At 37.9% G+C, this 18277-nt stretch overlaps 1 protein-coding gene across 20 annotated transcripts in view; it reads left to right on the top strand.

Moving 5' to 3' along the window:
- TENM2 (teneurin transmembrane protein 2) overlaps positions 1-18277 on the top strand; it is a 1085256-nt gene that overhangs the window by 864132 nt on the left and 202847 nt on the right. The gene's annotated exons all lie outside the window — the stretch shown is intronic.

The raw sequence follows: 18277 nt of genomic DNA, 5'->3' as shown, positions 1-18277 counted from the left end.
GAGGCAGCACTGGGGGTTCTGTGTGCTGTGGGACTGTAGGGTGCACACAGCACACCTGAACACCCCCTCTTTAACAGGGGCTGGGGGTGTGGTGCGAGGGTGAGCAGGGAGCAGAATTTGAAACAGAATATTGAGTGGACAGTAGGGATAATTTTTTCCCTAAGCATTGGGTTAGAGCAGGTGGCCCTGGGAGCCTGTCCAGCCTCTGTCCTTGGAGCTTTTTGAGAACACTTTGGCTGAAATCCTGAGCTACTTGCTCTGACCTCAGTGCTGTTTTTACTTGGCAGGGCACTGGACTGGGCACCTGTAGGGACACAGTCTGAGGTAACTGGGAGTGGGGCTGCAGCCCAGCCTCATCCCCAGTGGCACAGCTGTGAGAAGCAGGTGAGCAGCACTGACAGCAATGAGCCATGGAGTGCCCAGGGGCACTGAGCAACCACCAAAGGGAGCAGAGGGCACACAGGGGCACTGCATGGACAGGAGGGCAGAAAAGGGTGGGCTGAAGAACAAGGAGGGCAGGTGCATGAAGTCTTCTGATATTGTATGATGATACTCTGTGTGTTGTGGCTCAACTGCGACGTCTGCTGCAACAGGCACCTCCTGGGGCTCCTTCCATCCTGAATTATCCTTTACCCCTGTTTAGGTATGTTAAAATATAATTGCACAAAGAAACAATAATTCAGAAATTGAGTGTGCTTCCTTGCTCCCTGAGTGTATTGGAAAATATGATGCCACTTTTGAGGGGGTTTTAAGACATTCAGGATGATCTGGGAGCTGCAGGTCTCAAAAATCCATAATGGGTAGCTCTGTAGAAGCCATGGAAGCAGGGAGGGGGTCAGGAAGTGGGTGTAATTCATCTTTGAGTCAGTGTAGTTTCTTGCCTTAGAAACATTCAAGAGGATTGTGCAGGGCTCAGCCATTTCTGAAAAAGGGTGATGCAGCTGATTGAAGGGCCTTTGTGTTTTCAAAAGGGTCTCAGCAAAATCTGTCACTAAATGCCTTCAAGGAAGCATTTAACCTAAGACAGGGTAAGAGGGAAGGTTCCTGCATGGTGAGCAGTTATTTGAAAGACAGTGAGCAGAAGCTGGAGCTCCCCAATGAACTTTCACAGGACATTAAAATACTCATAGAAGATGGTAGAGTAGGAAAGTAGGTGATGGCAGGGTGCTAAGAACAAGATCAGCTTGTGGAGAATCACAAAAGCACCTGTGAGTCCAAGCAAGAAGGAAATAAAAGGACAGGGGACCTTAGGGCAGAGAAATGTAAAGGGATATTCACGGGAAAAGCAGCTCTGGTTGCTGGGTTGGTGGTGGATCATTACCTGTGTGCAGGGAGGAATGCTTGCCTTGTCAGAGCTCAGGAACAGGGAGTGCTCACAGCTGAAGGAAGGATTAAAAGGTGAGAGAACACTGTCTAAAAGGTGTGGTGGATCAAGCAGTTGATGAGATTTTAAAGGGGAATGGAAAAAGTAAATGGGAGAGGGATGAAATAAGGAGAAGAAAATCAAGGTCAGGGGATGTGAGCTAAAAAAAGAGACTTGGTGGATACTTGAGTACTTGGTAATTACAGCCACTGCTGGGACTGAGGGAACCGGCATGGCTTTTCTTAGGAAGCCAAATGAAGGAAGTGGCAGTAAAACAACGTCAGAAAATTTGATGGAAGAGCTCTTTGAGTTTCATTTTAAATCATAATCAGTTTCTTTGTATCCTTAAAAGCTTTGTGTTTAAGAGTTGTTGCTATGGGCTGACCCAAGGAACCTTTTTGGCATTCTCTGATTGGCTTTGCTTTGTTTATTCTACATTTTAACACTTTTTTCCCCCCACATATCCCATTTATGTCTTTATGAAACAGTCCTATAATATATAATGACTTTTAATTTTCAGGGTATAAGATGTAGGTATCCTTTTTTTAATATTTTTTACCATACACACATGCATAATGGCTCGGTCACCACAGAGTGGTCTGTAGCATGAGTTATTCTGGACTTAATGGATCCTCTGGAAAATAGTGAGCATTTCCTAGTCGTGTCACTTCTTTTCTTTAGTTCTCACAATGTTTCTTTATAGAGCTTATAAGAAAATATGACAGATAATGACTTATACATTAAATTGGAGAAAGTTACTACTTTTTGTGGCTTATCATTATCCCTAAAAGATTTTCAGAGTGGCTTTTACCATCTGCATGACAGGAAAATATTGATCATGCTCTGGTTATGGTGATTTTTTTTTTCTTTTTAATTTTTATATATATAGTTCCTTTGGAAACTTAGCAATATAGATCCAGACATTTCAAACTGAGAGACAGTAATTAAATGTAAATATTTTGCTTAAATTTGGGCTTGGGTTGAAAAGGAAGATTTGTAGAGGCTTATATGTAAGGCTTAGATCCCAGATAATCTTCAATCATACATTTTTGCTAGCGTTTTCTATCTTCTTCTTTAAATATTTCTATCCTAGTCTTTAAAGTACATGCTGAATGTGAAATATTTGCCAGTGTCTTCTACTAATTACATTACAGAAGTTTCCTCTTGTTTGTCTGATTGGATACTTCTCTTGCTTCAAGCTCTGTAATTACAGGTGGCTCCTCAACAGGTTTAAGATGAACCTTTTTTGGATATGAGGAGCCACTCATCCACGTGTGTTGCCCTGTGCCCTTCACAAGAGCCATGCCTAATATATATGGAAAAAACCATTTGCCTGGAAAAATTACCCAATCAAATATTCTATCAAATGAGCAATCTATTGTTGATATTATGAAGGTCTTTAATCTACAATAAATCTTTGTTAGAACTCATCAGAACTCCCAGTTTGAGAGAAATGTGATTATAGCACTCTTAAAATGACATTACATCATCGGGGTGATTGGTTTATCATTTGGAGAAGCGACATCAATCATAACTAGCATAACCACAGAGTAAATGAATTCAACCTTTCTACTGCAGAACAATGACACAATAATTGCTCAAAATCAAACTTGAAATGAAATCAGAAAATGCACTTTCTTTAAATATGATGTTAACCTAATGGAATATATTATTAAAAATCATGTTTGAGGAAGTTCTATGTAATTAAAAATAGGTGAAAATTTATTCCTTTTTTCACTCATTAGAACCTGTTTCAGTTGCAGAATCATTTTCTATGCAACAAGATATTATGCTGGTTTTAATTGAACTCCCATCACTTAGATTCCACTGCTTGTATTTCTTAATATAATATGCAGCACAATTATAAGTGCTGAAGGACAAGAGGTTTTTGAAATCTCGTGCACCTGCTGATACTATTTGGAAAAACACAAACATTGCAGAAGGAAGAGACCTTTTAGCCATTAAAAGTTAGTGGATTTTTTTTTTCCCTTTTAAAAGAAGGTCAGTTCCTGCCATACCATTTCCTGAGATGGTTTCTTACAGCTAACAATAGGAATAGGTTTATTTCTTCTTCTTGTTTGTGTTTTATATATTTTTTCCTGATAATATAAGGTGACTCAGCTTGTTGAAATGCCATTTTAATGGCTTCAGTCAAAATACAATATAACAGGCTGATTTTCAACCTTACGTGGAAGAAAGAGAACGTTTTTTGTTGTTTGCACCTTTACATTTACTAGAGAGGATTTATTGCTATTAAACCAAATGTTGAACTCACAACAAAAACCCAATTTGTTTGTTCATTTTTCAGTCCGAGTAAAAGACACAGGATAGACCTACTCACACATTAGGTTTTCATATAATGGATCCATAATTGGAGACATTCATCAGCTTCAACTACTCTAACAATGAGGAAGTAGAAGCAGAATGATCTCTGGAGTGTTTTGATTTGGGGGAAAATTCCAAACTGTGGTTTAGATATTGTTATGGTTCCTAAGAACTTGCTGGAGTTTAACTGGAAGGGGGATGGTACCCTTTTTTTTTTTTTGGTGTTAATGTGTCTTTTTGGCTCAGAAACAGTGATATAAAGCATTTGGCTCAATGTAACCGTGTCTGCCCACGGAGTAGTTTGGACACTGCTTGGAAGACAGGGTTTGCTTTGATTTTTTCACAAGCAATTTTTGGCAGCAAGGAGAGAAAAAAAGAGAAACATGTTGGCTTGAAGGAAATAATTGTTGTTCTTTAATGTTGACTGTTAGAGTTGGAATAAAGAATAAGACTCCTTTTGCTTATGAGCCTATTGTGTGGGAATATCATGTAAAATATCAATATTCATTATTTTCAGTATAAATATCTAGATGGATCTCCTGTGTTTCACAGATACTACCTGTCTATAGAATTTCATTATTATTAATGTGAAATTACCACCACCTCCATGCAGTTTAATCTCATTTGTAAAAATCTTTTCTGAAAAAAGCCAGAACTTTCATTAATGCACTGTAGCTGAAGGACTTCTTTTAAATCCTCTGCTGGGAGTGGTTGGCAGTGTTTGTTTTATAGCCCTCTTACAATCTGGCATCAAATAAAGAAGTATTTCCAGTTTCTACTCTATAATGCAAACCAAAATGCAGAACTATTGTCATCTTTAGAAATAAATTAATAGAAAAATTATTATATACCTTCAGATGATTAAGCATCACCCCCTTCTGAATGGAAACCTCAATTTTCTGTACCTATCAACCTACAGGACAGAAAATGCATTGGCAGCCACAAAAATTGAGAATCCGTAGCTTTATTTATTTCTCTTTTTGAATCCTCGTGAATGATTGCCTTTGTTTTACTCAAATAGAAGAGTTTGGATAGCTCAGTAGGTAATGGGGGAAGAGCAGCAACAAGGGAGAAAAGGAATTGGAATCTTCCTCCCCTTATCAATATTGCAGCGGGGGCCAGGAGAGAGGGTGTTGTTTTACTCTGCTGCTTGTTGTTTGTTCTTGTGTTTGTTTACTTTTGGTTTTGTTTTGTTTGATCTCTCTTCATCACTTCTGACATCAGGTAGGGAGGAACAGTTATCAGAAAGAAAATTTTGGCCTCCTGCACCATCACTTTCCTGTCCTAGCTGTATATGATTAAGATTTCAGCAGCATCTTTTGGAACCTCTTTCAGCATATTACCTTGTAGAATTTGTCAAGTTATGCTTAGAGCAGCAACAGTTAAAATCAGTTAAGGTTCCAGGCTTGGTGTTCCTAAGTTATCTCCTGTACTTTCCTATAACTGTCTCCAAAAGGCAGCCCTGCATTCCAGCTGTGGATACAATTCTCCTGGGAAAGCGTGCTCCTTACTCAATGTATTCACAAGGAAATGCCATAAGGAACTTTCTTCTGTTGTTGCTTTACAGCAATGCAGAAAAAGGGTGATAGACTGTTCACTTTTCTTTCTGTTTCCAAATTAAAAGTAAATTATGTGTTGGTTTCTGCTGTGGAACCTGGCCTAGCTTTGAGGCTGTAAGCAAGAGTTTCTTCGTACACGTATTGTTTATATTGTTTAAACCTGTGGATGTAGCAGAAAGGCCTTTAAATAATTTTTTTTTTTCAAAATTTGTTTCCAATACTTCTCTAAATCCTTAATGACCAGTTACATTCTCATTCTGTTGCATCTCTTGAGCACTGAGTCTAATTTTTGAGCTTAGAACTAGAACTAGAAATGGAAGGAGCAGCATGAACAATGTTTTCCCACTGAAACTGAAGGGTGTACTTTTTCAAAAGTATCAGCTCCATGTTGCTGCAACTATTACTGATATTATTGCTGCTGCTAATCTCTGTACCCTGTGTTGATGATGCCTGCAGATGTCTGAATTTCTGCCTGAAGACATGATTCAAGATATTGATACGGCAGAAACATTCTATTTATTAATTTATGAATTCGTAATAAAAACAATCAAATCTCAAACAGAAGGTTCTATGGTAATAAAAATGATAATGAATTACTAAAAGCTGTAGAATTGAGAACAGACTTGCATTCTGTTGTTTATGGGGTTTTTCTTAGGCTCAGCATGGTTTTGAGAGTTGGAGAGATTTTTTTTTTTATTGGCTGCTTTTGATTGTTAAAGGTTTGTAAATGTGTTGAACTGGGAACCCTTGTAGCAATAAAAGACCCCCAGCAAAGCAGCTGCACCACGGACTTCCCAAGTTTCCATTTCTCTGTGTATTGCTGTTTTCTTCCCTGATGGCTGGGACACAGCTCAGTGGCTGTGGACAGTCGGGCCTTTTTTCATCACCAGTGCCTGTTCTGTCTCGTGGCAGCTTCTTAGACATCACCAATAACTAGGAAACTTTGGAAAGCTGTTGAGGCTTTTGAAACTTAAAGGCTCAATATTGTTGCTCAGTGTCATTGCGCCAAGAAAATCAGTGCCTAGACTTGGTACCTCGCTTGAAAACTGAAAGGCACTGAGGATACTGCAATTATAAGCAGAAAATATCTTTTTTTATTCTTCTTTTTCTTTTGTATGCTGAGTCCAAATGCTGCTTGTGTGTTTTTTCCTTTGTTTGTAGAAAAGGCTAAAAATGTTCTTGCTAACAGTCTCTGATGTAAGTGATGCTGTGTGGGAAGAGCTTTTTGGGCTTCCTAATAGTTTTGTCTTTTGATACAGAGTTTTAAATCTTCTGAACTGCGTCTCCCTTTCATTGGCAGTGGCACAGTCCTGACAACTTCCATAGTGGATAGTGCTGCTCCTTATGTGGAAGGCAACATTTAGAAAACATTTAGAAAACATTTAATGTTTTTAGCTGCCTACCAACACAGTTTGGTAGCTGACTGAAAGTGAAGAGTTGAGCACATGCAAATTGTTTGCACTTCATGGGCTACAAAGTAGAGAACCTAAAATTTAGGGTGTCATTTTTTCAAAATATTTTGCAATATTTGTATACAGAAGGTTCTGTGGGTGGCTTGGTTGGTTTTATAGCAGCAGAAAGTTTAATAAACTCCTTCTTTCTCCCTATTAATCCAAATAAGTGCCATTATAAACACTTGAAAGCAAGGAGGCACTTTTCATCTGAGTCAATATCTTGTCTTATGGATTTTCTGATTGTGGTATGCCATACGCTTCTGGTTTATTTAAATGATAAATTGTGCATTTATCTAGTGCTTAATTATTACTCCTAGTTATAAAATTACATTAATAGATTTACAGTTTTGATACCCGTTTCTAATATGATTATATATATTAGCATCTTATCAGGCAAACTGTAAATATATGTCACCTATTTATCACATTAACATCTCTAGAAACTGAGTTTGTCTTCATATAAAGCATGATGAAACCAATCAAAATTAGGATTTTTTTCCTTCAGAAGATACTCAGTCTTACTTTAAAAAGTACAGGAGATGGGAAACTTCAGCACATCACTGGAGAAACTGATCAGTGGTTATTAATTATTCTCTGTGTTATTTTTTTTCTTGCCCTATTAATGCCTGACTCTTTGCCTGGCAGTTCTCCCATGCATGTCTGCAACATCCCTTCAGCATAAACAGAGAGAAATCTGGACTCTGTCATTTTACTCTGAATATTTTTCCCTTTGTGTTTCCCTGCCACAGCCTTGTTGCCCTCTGGGAGCACGTGCCCTAAAATGGTTTGCACATACATCTTTATTGGTGAAAACAGCTGAAAACAGAGCTCAGCCAAGCAAATTGTCCTTTCCTGGCATTTCCTAACCCAGCTCTTCAAATGCTTGAGCCGTGTTGTAAGGATGACTCCTGTGCCTGCATCACTGCATCTTCTGCTGCTGAATGCTTCTGCAGACCAGGATTTTGTCTTTCTTACAGTCTCAACTTCAGCTACCTTGTGCAGACACTGTACGGTGGGAATGTAATAGAAATCTGTGGTTCCTCCACTAAACAGCTGCTTTATTTTGGTGCAGGGTTACACCAATTGCTCCTAGGAGAACCAGCAGATGTTCAGATGGGCTGCACTCAGAGCCGAGCGTGGTGTTTGATGGGGCTCTCTGGTGATGCTCTGTGCTCACACCGTCTCTGCCCTGGTGTGGCTGTGCACAGCTGACACTGCAAGAAGTCAGGAAATCCAGTGCAAGTCCTGAACTGATCCAGCTCCTGTGGAGTTTGTATTACCCACAATGTTTGAAATTTTTACAGACTAAAAGTACAGATGAGGGGTTATTTTTTCCTCAAGGAAGGAAATCAACCAATCACAGCCTTTTTTATTAAATTGCAAATATGAATAATTCATGTTTCTGACAGATTGTTACACAGAAAGTAGTGGACTTTGAATGTTTATAGAAGTTAATCACTGACCTGAGTAAATGCTTAATTTTCAGATTGTTTCACATCAAGGCATAGAGGGAGTCTTGTTCCATTTTATCAGGTCCCAAAATGATTCCACAGCTCGTTCTGCCACATTCACATGTGAAGGAAATTTTGTGTCTTGCTCTGTTCCATTTGTTTGGATTTTGTGTTTTCTTCCAGTCTGTAGCAATGCTTCACTTGCTCCCAGTTCCCCAGGTTGCTTTCATTGCAGTGACCTTTTCCATCTGCGTAGGATGCTATTTGTCACTCCTCTCTCCTTGGATCCCTGCCTGGCCCCACCAAGGTGTTGCCTCACACGTCGCTCCTGTACAATGGCTCCTTTCTGTCTAATGCATTCGTGCTGGGTGTCATGGGGCTGGAGCAGTGGGATCTTCAGAAACTGAGCTTTTCTCTCCTTTTATTCATGTCAGGGGTAATGGTTTGTGAAGTAAATAAATAAATGCACACCTACAAGCAGAACCATAGCAGCATCCCTGCGATTGTAGTGATAACTGGTACTTATCTTGCATAGTTTGGATCAGAAAAAAACAACCTAGTAAATCAAAAGGAAGGAAAATTGACAGCTTGGTATGGAAATTGGGTTGTTTTGAGAAGACTCCTTTTACCTGATGCTCTGCTAATTTAGGAATAATAACTAGAACACTGTAGAAAATGAGAGTGGCTTTTTATAAATTATAAAATAGAATTTGTGGGCTTAGAAGCCCACAAGCCCCTAAAAGTTGGAACTCTTACTGTGCTGGTAGATCTGTGAAAATCTGCAACAGAGGGACTGGTTTGCTGTGAACGGCCATGCCCCAAAAACTCCATTTGTACTAACAGAGAAATTCAGTATTGTCTGCATACTCCCCTAAAAAAAAAAAAAAAATTCTGACCCTGCTATTTTGAAAGGTCCCTCTTGGTCTTGAGACCTGGAGAACAGTTGTTAGTATGGCATGAAATGGGAAGTCCCAACTGCAAATCCATCTGATTGAGGAAGAACTCAGAAATCTGGACTTTAATACTGTGTAGTGAATTAATTGACTCTGTAATGTATATGACATGATAATTATTTTTGGACATACAGATAGGTTATTCTACTTGAATCAGCAGGAATTCTGTACACTGAACACCAGGCTAAGTCCTCAGTTAAGTAATGAGGTGTGAAATGTTCTGCCTAACAAAGCAGTGTTGAGCATGTTTGTTAATACTTTTCCCTGCAAACAGGTGGATAATTGTTTTACTTGACAGAAAACTGTCAATTATAGGCACTAGCAAATATGGAAAGGTGTAAAATCTTTGTTAGCTTGTGAGCTTCAGCTTTCTGAAAAATAATTTTAATGTAAGTAATTTTATAAAGTAAAATAATTACAATAATTTGTAAAAGTTGAGAGGAGGCAGTCTGGGGAGTTGGAGCTTAAGTGGTAGAGGATGGCTCTGAGTCATTTTCTCAGGGACTGAGACTGAGGACAGGGACTGGGCAAATAAAACCTTTGTGACTCTGCCATGAAGGTTTCATCAACTCCTGGCACCTGCATTTCCAGCTTACCTGAAAAAACTTGCTGCAAAACCATAAAGGAGCAATATGGGGGCCAAACAAATAAAAACACCATTGGTAAGACTTAGGAAGGATGAAGGAAAGAAATTTGGACTTTTCCAATCAACACATTTGGTTAGGAAGAGCAGTATGAAACACTTCAATCTACAGGAGAATGTGGGTTAGGTTTTTTCTCACTCTAAGTTTCAACCTTTGTGTTTTACTTTTCAGTGTGGGTTTAAAAAAAGGAAAAAATACTTAAATCGTCAAAATGAAAGGTGAAAATATTGGCTTAAAAATGAAATGGTTCTGAATTTCAAAAACTAAATCCTTATTGTTTCTGCATTTTCAAGTCTGTCTCTTCATTCTCTATCTTTCTTCAGCTAAAAATGTAGCAAAATTCAGTTAGATATTTGTGCATAGTTTGTCTCCTTGTGGTCTGAAGCAGGCACTAAACAGCACTTGCAAAACAGCTATGTATTCTAAAATCCATGAACTTAGTAGACACGGCAAGGCCTGTCAGTTATACTTGTGAGTGCTATCTGCATCTGGAGAAGATGGTAAAGAGAAAAACAGGGTGCCTTGAAGAAATTGAGGAATTTCCAAGACTTAACTTTTTAGTTTGAGACTGACTCAAAATCATAATGGGCTTAGAAGGTTGTGGACAGTGAAGTGTATGAACAGGCTGAGAACTGGAGGTTCTGGTACTGCAGAAAGGCTCCTGAGGGACTGTCCTTACAAAAAGAAACTAAGGAAAAGACTCAAGACAGGCTGCAAACTCCGCTTGCCCAAGTGCCCTGCCAGCAGCTGAAGGCCAGCCCATCTCCCAGGTGGCACAGCCATCCTTCCAAATCATTTACAGGAGCAAGGGGGACAATACAAATCACTAGCAGCTGTCATCAGATGTACATAGATGGCCACAAAACTTAGTTCTTCCTTTGCTTTCCAACTACAGGCCAGTTCTAAATATCTTTTTCCTCTCTTTATTTTCTCTTGTTGACGGCTGGAAGGATTCCACAGCCTGGATTCCTCAGTTCCTCTGAGATCATGCCAGAAACACAAATGCATTAGAGACTCTTGTTTCAATTTCTTTTTTTGGAAAAATTTCCATTAATATCCTGCTGTCACAAAGCAACTGGTGCTGTTTCACAGCTCTTTATCAAGGCAGTTTTATTCTGGGGAGCTCCAGCAATTGCTCATTGAGTCCAGGAGCCCCCCAGTGCAGCTGACTCTTCTGGGGAACACCGAGCAGCCACGTTGGGTTCAGCTGGTGCCAACTCCTTCATGTTTAACATTTCCATGTCTTTGAGCAAATTACTACTGCTGGATCCTGCTGAATCAGCAGCCTCTGCATCCAGTGGTTTCTTCACAGCATAGTATAGATTAGTTTATGGAGTGGTATTTTCTTTATAGAGCAGGTAGATTCAATTCGAATTTCCAAGTTCCTAAGGGGTATAGAGGCACAAATTGAAAACCTGGATGGCTGGTTTGATAATTGTTTGGTCTGGGGAGAAGGGTAGGATACCTGGGGGTTTGTGTTGGGTTCTTGGGGGATGTTTGAATATCTGCCTTAAATACTTTCTCTTTTCTCTGAGAATCTTTAATTTTGACTGTTTTTTAATAACCAATCTGTTTGGTTCATTTGATTAACAAAAAAAAAAGGGTTTATTAACACAAAAGTCTGTCATTATAGGCTTAGGTTGACAGGATCTACAGAAATATGACCATTAGTTTTAAATCTGAGTAAAAATTTTGCTGTTGAATTAATTCTCATTTCCACAAAATGCTCTCAGATGGTTTTATGAGAAAGCACCTAAAAAGTTTGAGCACTGTACTGAAATTGTATTATTTTAGATTGTGGTTTCAATGTAGTATTCTCAAAAACAAAAAAAATAATAAGTAAGTAGAACTTCCCTCTATAGTTTTTATAACCCCCTCATGTGTTTTCTAACCAAAGCTGTCTGCATCTCCCCCTGTTAGTCCCCAGTCTGAGCCACTGTTAGATCTGTGTTCCTTTTTCCAGGCCTGTTTTTGTTTTCTCACTGCAGAACAAACACAGAGCAAATGTCCTGGTGATGCCTTAAGTTTTAGCTTTTATGTTTTTCAGGTCCTGCCCTGCACCAGTGCATAACTCTGAACTCCATAGTGTTAGCAAGCTCTCATCACAGCTTGGTCAGACAAGACAATCCTTCCAGGCCTGAGAACCAAGGTCACCATCACGGCCTCAGGCCTCGAGAAGTACAAACAAAAGTAAATTGGGAGGGGGAGAAGCAAACTGGGGGAATGTGACTTCATTCCCTGAAGCTGTAATTGGACAATTAACCTCTGATATGCAAATAGACCAAATTTATATCTGCCCAAAAAACTAAAACTTGTGACCACAGTCCATCTTGAATGTAGCCTCTGCAAGGTTTTGACTGCCCAAGGTGTAGCTGTTAAATGCCTTTAATAAATACCCACTCTGTTCTTTTAACTCTGTCTAGCCTCTGTTCTAGGTAGCCCCTTCCAAACATTACTGGGTGGGAGCAGCGGGAGCTTCCTACATCATGAGAGTGGCTCTCCAGGACACTGTGCTCCTGTAGAAACTGCCCACTTCGTATTTTCATAAGATTTAATGCTTTCTTCCACCTTTGTTTTGCACTTTGGGATCTGTTGAAAGTATGATAGATGGTTAATTTAATAGTATAACAACAGTATGTGAATGTTGCTGAATATTCCCATGAGTGAAGCTCACAGGGATGCAGAACATCCAGAGCACACACTGAGCAAATTGTTCAGATGGGGAAGGAGCTGTGGCTGGGCTCTGCCTGCTCTGACAGGCTCCATTAAATGAAAGGGAACTGATTTTCTTACAGCTCTCCCAGCTGCTTTTATTAATCTGTGTTATTAGATGATGGTTAAAGGCTCTCTAATGATTTCTTGTTTGCACCCTATTCATCAAAATTCACATAATGAAGCTGCTCACCTGCTATTTTTTGTTCTTAAATCTTGTTTGAGCCTCTAACTCGGTGTCTAGTGCTCCTTTTGGCACTTTCATGTGGCAGTCTCTGTTTCACAATTACAAAATGTAAAGCAACAAAAGGATTCTCCATAGCTGAATTTCACTGCTAAGCAATGTGACATAAGGATATCAAACCCACTCATATTTACAGGTGATGCATATCAGAATATGGGTCGTTTTTGTGTTGTCTTGATGCAAAGACTAAGATTTTTTTTTTTTTTTTGAGAAATTTTTATGCCACTTTTTTTTTAGCTGAAAGTGTTAAAAGCCTACTACAGGATCTAAAAATGAATAGATAAGCAAGCTTGAAATAGCAGATTTACTGACTGGTCCACTGCAAACATTATGCATTAGTTGAGACAGTATTATGAAGAAGTTTTTGAATTTAGAAACAAACTTCAGGTTCCTGCACTTCCATTGAGCTTGGTTGAATCCTTTTCATGAGACATTAGAGATTCAATATTGATGAATATTGAATTACTACAGGAAAAAATGTTGAATTTTCTCAAAGATGAGACAAAAAATTAAATTTAATGCTGTTGTTTTTAATGACAGCAAAGTTAGGTCCCTTTTTTGAATATTGGAAGAGCTCCAAAATAGCCATTGGCATTTACTCTGAGAATACTTAAATATCAGTGGCTCAGAGCAACATAGTTCTGCTGTGTCATTGTAGAGGATTGTTATGTCTCACATAGGCACTACTGTACTAATCAATTAAGCAGGTATTTGCATATAATTAAAACTGCAACATAAAAGTTTCTGGAAATAAATTGCGTCTCCACTTACGAGCACAACATCTACAAGAGAAAAAGTTTTGTGTAATGAAGCAAATTAAAATAGCAGTGGAATTCTAATTGAACTTGGAATATCCATGTTTCTTCTAGAAAAGTAAAGGAATTTCCCAAGTGAAATTTACTGGCATGTTTTGGGTGGACATCAAATATGAAATTACCCAGCGTGTCATGTGATAAAATTGACCCTTTTTTATCCTGTGGAGTTATTAATGGAATATTCTGATAGCTGTCAGTAAAGCAAATATTGTTGTCCAATAGAAAAGGATGGTCATTAGGAAGAACAGGGCAATTAACACCCGTGTTTGCATCTTTCACTGCTCCAGAAAATGTCCAGTGAACATGATGTGCAGTTAAATACGTGCATGTCAGTATTGGTTTTGTTTCTTAAATCCTCAAAATCTTGAAGCCGTTGCTTTTTAAAGTGATTATTAGCTTAATACTTTTATCTGTAATGTGGTAGAAAGTTTTGAAATAATTGGGCAGAATTACACCATAGAAAACAACATACAAACAACAAAAAAAGCCCCACAAAATGAAAAACAAAACAAACAAAAAAAAACCCCAAACAAACAACCCAGAACCCCTGTTCCATAGAATTGTTATTTTATTAAAGTGGTTGATTTTGGTTTTTTTATGAGAAGTCCTTCAAGATGGGTTGATTTTCAAATATGATGGGTTTTAGAGCACTGCTCTTATATATAGTGAATACCTTAGGGAAGAAAAAAAGAGTTTGTTTTTTTTAATATTGTTATTCTCATGAGGAAAATATACCAATCCCTCTTTTCAAACCACTAATAACTATTTTAACCCCTTTGTTGAACTATTTCAATACCATTATAACATTTGTTTTCAATAATATTTCATCAGATATTATTAAATAGATATTTGTATTAGTATATGTATATTGTCTATATCCATATCCTGGAAAACTGTATAGTTTAGAGGTGATTTTCATGTAGAGCATGTGTATATACAAATATACATGAACATTACCCCCATGGTCATGTTCTCCTTCCCATCCCATTATACAGGTACATAAATGCTGCTACCCAGAGTGGGAGGAACAAGTTCCACTGCACAGTTTATTTATCCTGTATTTTGTCATTGCCCAGCAGATGGTGGAGACTGTGTGTCTCAAGTTAATGGAAACAAAAATTGCATGAAAAATTATATGTCCAGAAAAATAAGTCATGTAAACTTGAAAAAAAAAATCAATTAATATGAGCCAAGAAATGATGGAAAGGTGGGTGATGACAGACATTACTGATGGCAGGACTTTGAGGAATTCTTTAAAATTATATTCTGTGCCAGATTTCTCATGACTTGCAGCTGTCATTTAATCACTCAGATCAGCTTTAAGAGTTTCAGAGGGTCAGAGGAGAGAGAGTCGTAGTTCATTTTGAAAATGTGCTCATTGTTCAGGCAATCGCTCTTAAAAAACCTTACTTCACAGTATTGAATAAGGTGAGATTTGCAATTTTCAGATTTCTGCCTGAAATCATCTTTGGAGGAGTTTTGCTTAAGTCTTATGTTGCTCTTTATTGAAGGGAATAAGGAGTCACGTAAAGTTGTTCCCAGATCTTTTCACGTCAGAAATGATGGGAAAGCATTTCATACACATTTTATTCCCACTGTCTGATGTTGGCCAGAAATTCTATCTTACACTTGGTAATATAACCTTGAAATTCATTAGTCTGGTAGCTGGGAAATGTACAGATGGTGGGGTTTGGCAAGCCAGGGAATTTGGTAAAGGTCTTCTCTGTTTGAAGTCAGTGATTTGATCGTTGATTTATTTATCACTGGTTTGGTGTAATTTAAATGAAAACTTAATTAAGCAAGCTTTGATTAAAATTCCATATGAAGAATGTAAATGGTAAATGATAATTAATCTCAGAATTGCTAAAGTATCGAAAATAACAGAATGTCTCCCATTACCTGTCTGGCTGCTTTTTTTCTTGTTTTGTTTTGTTTTGTTTTGTTTTGTTTTTAGCAGTACCTCTCCAACTCCTCTGTTGTGTTTTTTCCAAAAGTACTTTTATGTAATAGTGGTCTGTCCTATCAAATTATAGACTGGTTTAATTACAAGCAGCTCTTCAAAACCCCAGAGTGAACCTCAGATTTTCACAGTTATATATATTAGTTCTTAGGCATTTCTGCTGTTGTCATTTATCAAGGGCCTGAGCTCATTCAGCATCAATAAACAGAACCCAGTCTGTAAATGGGGGGAGGTTGATATTTAGGTTTCATGATAGAAATGTGAGCAAGAGGCTTAAGGGTAGAGAGCCAAAGCCCTTGAGTTTATTAAAGAGGAAGGGTGAGCAGAAAATAAAGAAATATGCTTTGGGGCAATGTGGGGCTGAATTAGAAATGCTGCAGAGTGCATTTGAAATGCATTTGAAGTTTCCTCCGAGGCTCAGTCACTGAGCAAAATCCTTGCTCAGAATGAGCACTTAGTGGTCTTTGCATTTATAGCTGCAGTTGACTGAACCTGTATGAACTGTAAATTATCTCTGTATGTGTTGATGTGCCTGTCCACATCTGTCCATGCTCACACATTATCAGTATATAATGCACAGTATATATTTGCAAACTATAGACATTTATATATATCAGAATGTGTGTAAGAAAAATGAAGGTGGAGAAATCAGTTTGTTTGGCTTATTTTTTTTTTAATTGGGAAGAGTCTGGGTATTTGGAAAATTGTTCTGGACAAAGCAAGGAAAAGGGCATTATCTGTAATTAGAAATAATAATCTATAATTGGTTCATTTGCCATATTTCTACAGTTCTGATTTAGTTGAACAATGTGATCATTATGCCACCAGTTTTCAATAGAGGTGTCACAATGAAAAATAATTGCAATATTCCACAATATTAACTGTACCCTAATTGCAAAAGTTTTGAAATATAATTACCATGAAAGCTAATGCGACAGGGAACATTAAGCATAATTAGTGTATTTAAAAAAAGGGGAAAACTGTTAGAAGCTTGTTATTGTCTCATAAGGTAGCTTCAAATTAGCTGGATGCAGAGCACTTTCATCTAGGTTTTCTATAATTTTGGTTATTAGCACAGACTGCAGTAAATTTGTTTGACATAGCCCACACCTGCTAACCCTGCAGGAAGGAATTTCTAATGTGCACGGGACCCAGGTTTCTCACAGAATCTGTCACAATTTCCTGGGAGACAGCACTGGGTAAGATTTAGGGGAGGGCTGGCTGTGGGGGTGTTTGTTGTCAGGTTTGTTTTTTTCATCTACACAGTCAGCTACACTGCTCAAATTTCACTGTGTTTTAAGAAATTTTCTGCAAAAGACTCATTAAAATGCTGTTACGAAGCACTTTAAACAAAACGTTCATTACACATCAGAAACATGCTCTGAAAAGATATATCATATATTACTTATCTGTTTTCTCTACAGAACAACTACATGTTTTTACACAGAGCATGAATGTTCACCCATATAATTAGAATTTATATTTTGAAGTGAAGAAAACCAATGTATCACACCACTTGTGTAGAAATGTTTTTGTGTCCAAATAGCAGGGGAGAGGGTCCAGGCCATAAGAAGCAGTGCTGGCTTTCTGTAAGATGAAATTTTCTCTAAGAAACATCTCAGAGATTTTCCTGTGGTTTTTTGGTAATGTTTTCCAAGTAGAAACTCGATGTTTTGCTGTGTATCAAAATTATTGAAACTGGTTTGGGAATAAACTAGACACAAACAGAAATATACAGAGGAACACCATTACTTTTAGTGGACACTGTTTTAAGAAACACTTCTGTTGCTTTTTCTTAAATTACTATTAAACATTGAGGTTAATTTTATCATCTTTATTTGTGGTTATTGCAGATATGTAACAGATTTCTTATTAGAAGGAAATTATGTCATAAATAAAGTTTTGGATTGGATAGTAGAAAAAGAAATTTCCCTACAATCTTCTCAAATTAGCATCTGATACTAATTTTTGGAAGTGTAATTTGTGAAAAAGTTTTAGTTCCAGTTTAACTCAAATGACTTTCAATCTCTTCAGTGTCGATCAACAGCAAGTGCTCTAACATTGCTTCTAGAGCATTTAAGATCTTATGAAAACTTGTAAGAAAGGTTCTTGGTGGGTTGTTTTTCCTTCAAAAATAATTCTTATTTAATTTAAGCCTTAGACAGAGCTTGTTTCTGTGGAAGTAATGGAAAGTTTAAAACTGAGAAAAGCGTAGAAATCCAAGTGATGTCTATAGAGAGTATCATGGAAGTCAGCCATCTGAAAGCAAGTAGAGTGATTAGAAACCTGGTTTTTCTTTCAGAAGTTTAACTAATTCATTCATTATTCAGCCTAACCCCATTTTCTGTCATTTTCTCTTCTACAAGGGTGAGGTGGAGTTTTTTTTTAAAGTTCTGTTAAACTGTGGTCATGGAAGTCTGCAGATATTTCTGAGCAGCCATTTGGTATATGTGTTCTGGAGGTTAGAAAGTCTGACTGGAGTTCTTACAGCTGAGAACCAGCACTGCAGGGCTGTCAGAGCAGGGGCCAGGATCTGAGTGAGGAGTGGGAGTGTGTGATGTAACACTCAGAACTGATAGCCAGCCCACAGAAAAATTCAGTCAGGTAATATTAGGGATCATGCTGTGTTCTCACTTATATCAATTAAATTTTCTTGAACAGAGCAGTCACTGTTGTGCTTAAAGAAATTTAGTCAAAATTTGTAACTTACGGTAAAAGACAGCAAAAAGCCTGCCTGAACTACGGAAGAGTGTGCTTACATTTTCTAAAAGGAAAAATATTTTTCACTTTTTAGCCT

Source organism: Anomalospiza imberbis, chromosome 15 (genome assembly GCF_031753505.1).
Source record: "Anomalospiza imberbis isolate Cuckoo-Finch-1a 21T00152 chromosome 15, ASM3175350v1, whole genome shotgun sequence".
Taxonomy (NCBI): Eukaryota; Metazoa; Chordata; class Aves; order Passeriformes; family Viduidae; genus Anomalospiza; species Anomalospiza imberbis.
The sequence above is the reverse complement of the archived record's forward strand: the minus strand, read 5'-3'. Positions and strand labels throughout refer to the sequence as shown.